This window comes from Arachis hypogaea, chromosome 11 (assembly GCF_003086295.3).
Source record: "Arachis hypogaea cultivar Tifrunner chromosome 11, arahy.Tifrunner.gnm2.J5K5, whole genome shotgun sequence".
Lineage (NCBI taxonomy): Eukaryota > Viridiplantae > Streptophyta > Magnoliopsida > Fabales > Fabaceae > Arachis > Arachis hypogaea.
The window spans coordinates 89,207,355-89,211,797 of record NC_092046.1 but is presented as its reverse complement, the minus strand read 5'-3'; positions in this window follow the sequence as shown (position 1 = coordinate 89,211,797).

The window sequence follows — 4,443 nt, the reverse complement described above, 5'->3', positions numbered from 1 at the left end:
TGTAAGTGATCAAAGCCATTGCCCGTGGTCATTCAATTTGACGGAGGGTGAAGCTCTTAGTAAGTCATTCTCTTGGCGATCCTACTCAAAGCGCCACAGAGAAGGTCGAATATTCTGAATCAGAGAACGCTGCTTCTATGGATTCTAGCCTATACGACGGAGACCCTAATCTCCCCGAGAATTGGCTGAACTGGTGTCTCGAGAAGTCCCCAATGAAGTCATGGATTAACCGTCTGAGATATGTATAAACATAGCTGTTGGCTCGTGCTTTCCGGCCAAGTATTCACACGAACCCAAGGAGACGCGGGTGTTTGTCAGGCACGTTCGTCTCAATGTGCTGAACATAACTAATTGGTTAGATCATCCTATTCACCACGATGAAGATCGGATATACATCTTAGAGATAGATCAAACACAGATCGAAGAAGAAATAGAAATACTTTTATTAATTCATAGGACTCAACAAGGCTCCTCTCCTCAAACCAAAAGGTTTAGAAACTCATACTGAAAGTAAAAAAACAAAGTAAACGTCGAAAAAATAGTGTAAAAGGTCTGATGTTGTCTCCCAAAGATCATGTAAAATACACTTTAAATACTAAACCGATGACTAGTAAGGGTAAAACAATCTATCTATTGCTAAAATCCACTTCAGGGGTCCACTTGTGAGTGTTTGGGCTGAGCTTTGATGAGATCCATGTGCTTAGGCTTCCTTGGGTGTTGAACTCCAGTCCAGGCACCTTTTTGGGCGTTGGACTCTAGCTTGGAATCCCTTTTTAGCGCTAGACACCAGAACTGGTCAGATGGCTGGCGTTGAATACCAGTTTTGGGCCTTCTAATCCGAAGCAAGGTATAGACTAGTATATATTGTTGGAAAGATGTAGAAGTCAACTTTCAATAGCCATTAAGAATGCTCCATTTGAACTTCTGTAGCTCTAGAAAAGATCTTCCGAATGCAGGCAGTTTAGATCTGGATAGCATCTGCAATGCTTTCTCTGTCCCCGAATCAGACTTCTGCTCCACCTCCTCAATTTCAGCCAGAAAATGCTTGAAATTGTCCAAACACAGAAAAACTCATAGTAGAATCCAAATATATGAATTTAACACTAAAGCCTATAAAAACTTAATAAAAACTAAATAAAAACTACTAAAAACTATATGAAAATGATGTCAAAAAGCGTATAAAATATCCGCTCATCAGAACACCAAACTTAAACTATTGCTTGTCCCCAAGCAACTAAAAACACAGTAGGATAGAAAAGAAAATTAAGATGCAATAAATTTCTAAGTTTCAAATGAAGCTTAGTTAAAATTAGATGAGCGGGACTTAGTAGCTTTTTGCTTCTGAATAGTTTTTGCATCTCACTATCCATTGAAACTCATAGATGTTAGCATCTTTAGGAACTTAGAATCTAGATGATATTAGTGACTCTCTTAGTTAAGCTTATTTTGATTCTTGAAGACAGTTTTCTGAGTCTTGGCTGTGACCCTAAGCACTCTGTTTTCCAGTATTACCGCCGGATACTTTCATGCCACAGACACCTTACCTAGGTGAACCTTTTTAGATTGTGACTCAGCTTTGCTAGAGTCCCTAAATAGAGCTGTCCAGAGTTCTTAAGCACACTCTTTTTGCTTTGGACCACGGCTTTAACCGCTCAGTCTCAAGCTTTTCACTTGACACCTTCACGCCACAAGTACATGGTTAGGGACAACTTGGTTTAGCTGCTTAGCCAAGATTTTATTCCTTTAGGCCCTCCTATCCATTAATGCTCAAAGCCTTGGGTCCTTTTACCCTTAACTTTTGGATTAAAGGGTTACTAGCTTTTTCAATCTGCCCTCCTTTTCCTGCATTTTTGGGCAGTAATGGATTTTTCTTTTTTTATTATTTTTTCTTTTTCTTTTTCTCCATTTTTTTCTTGCATGCATATAATTTTTTTCTTTTGCAAAATGCTTTTTCTTTTGCTTTTTGCTTCTTTTTCTTGCTTCAAGAATCAATTTTCATATTTTTTAGATTATGAATAAAATTTTTTCTTTTTCCTTATTCTTTCAAGAGCCAACAATCATAAATTTCAACTTCAAATATGCACTGTTTAATCATACATTCAGAAAACAAAAGCAAATGACACCACATCAAACTAATTAAACTAGTCTTATTTTAAACTTGAAATTCATGCATCTCTTAGTTCTTTTCAGATAATTTTTTTTTATTTAAGCAAGGTGAGAGATATATGGAACGTTTTACATCTTTAAAACATCAATGCAAATGATCATGCAACTAGAACAAGAGAGTAGATAAATAAATAGAAAGAAAATAGAAAAATAACAGAGAAGGAGATAAAAGAGAAGGAATCTACCTGAATGATGGTGGCTAGTACTCCTCCTTGAGGATCCTATGTAGTGCCTGATCTCTTCAATGTCACTCCTTTGTCATTGTTGAGGCGGCTGCACAGGTTCATGTGCATGCTCTCTAGTTTGCTCCATCCTCTTCTTCTATAATTAAGAGTGGTAAAAGTTACAAAGCAGAGCTTTTGCATTACCAAACTTAAAAGTTTTTCTCGCCCTCTAGCAAATATGATCAATAGGGAGGAAGAAGGTGGCATAGGTGGAACTTCTGTGGGACCTCTTGGTCCTAAAAGGCTGGGGAATTCCAGATTCCTTGCTTCTCTGCATTGGCGTTTGAACGCCCAAGGGCTCCTCCCTGGCTGGCATGCAACGCCAGCAATGCCCCCTCTTGGGATGCTAAACGCCCAGGAGGGCTTCCTCATTGGCGTTCAACTTTAACACTCTTTCCAGAGTGTTCTATTTTCACTGCTGAAAATTCTGTCTCTGGACTGATGCACATGATCATGACTCTAAGACGGAAAGAAAAATAAAAATGAAAATAAAATAAAATAAGGTTGATTAAAGTTGGATTGCCTCCCAAAAAAGCGCTCTTTTAAAGTCACTAACTTCAACTTCACCTCCTTAAGGAGGTGAGTAAGGGATCAGATTTTTGCCCTTTACAGTGAATTTTCTGCCTGTCCTATCATAAATGAGCTCTACATGCTCTAGAGATAGGACACGACTCACTGTATGTGGTAGGAATGGATTTTTAGTGAAGACAACTCTCATGCCAGGTGAGAGGCCTTCAGTTGGGACTTTCTTGTTCCTCTAGCCTTTAGGTACTTTCTTCTTAGTACCTTTGTGCTTAGAGCGTGTTGAGGGCTGACCAACACCAAACTTACAATTGATGTCTGGGAGCTCTGTAAAGCTCTGCATAGAAAGAGAGGGTTGGCATACAAGGTGTTGCACAGTTGTCCCTTTCCTATTGGAGGGAGAATTAGGATTGGACATCTTAAAAAAGATGTAATCGTCTTCTAATTGGAAAACTATTTTTCCCTTAGCTACATTAATCAAAGCTTTTGCAGTAGCTAAGAAGGGTCTTCCAATGATGATGCAGTCATCCTCATCCTCTTCAATGTCTAAGACAATGAAGTTTGCAAGAATGTAGTGGTTTTCAAGTTTAACCAAGACATTCTCCACTAAGCCATATGGCTTCTTCATGGTCTTGTCTGCCATCTCTAAAGAGACGTATGCAGCTTGTACCTCAAGGATTCCCAACTTCTCCATTATAGAGAGTGGCATTGAGGTTGATGGTTGACCCTAGGTCACACAGAGCCTTTTCAGAGGTCAAGGTGCCTATGGTGCAAGGAATCAAGAAACGTCCAGGGTCTGAAAGCTTCTGAGGTAGCTCTTGCTGAACCAAAGCATGGAGTTTTTTGGTGAGCCGTGGAGGTTCTTCCTCCATAGGCTTTGTACCAAATAACTTGGTATTTAGCTTTACTAGAGCTCCTAGGAAATGAGCAACTTGCTCTTCCCTATTGTCTTCATCCTCACTTGAAGAAGAGTAGTCATCAGAAATTATGCACTACAGAAGTGCATTCAAAAGAACCTCAATAGTCTTTATGGTTTCCTTTGGTTTTGGGCTAGAGGGTTCTTGAGTGGGATTCAAGCACTCAAAGGATGTGCTTGTGTTGGCGTTTAACGCCAGCTCTGTCAGCCTATTGGGGGTTGAACACCCTTGCTGCCCACCTTGACTGGCATTAAATGCCAGTCCCTCTAGTATTCTGGGCGTTGAACGCCCAGCCGAGATGTTCGTGCTGGCATTCAACGCTAGCTTCCCTGGGGTGATGGGCGTTGAACGCCCAGTGAGGAGTTCCTAATTAGCGTTCAGTGCCAGAATGGCTGCTTGATTGGGCGTTGAATGCCTAGTGAGAGGTTCCTCACTTGCGTTCAATGCCAAAAAGCCTTCCTATTTGGGCGTTGAACGCGCAGCCAGTGCTTGCTTTTCTGCTAGGATAGGCATTAAACACCCAGTGAGGTCTTTCTCACTGGTGTTTAATGCCAGGCTTACTGCCATGGTGGGCGTTGAATGCCCAGTGAAGGCTTCTTCACTGGCGTTCAACG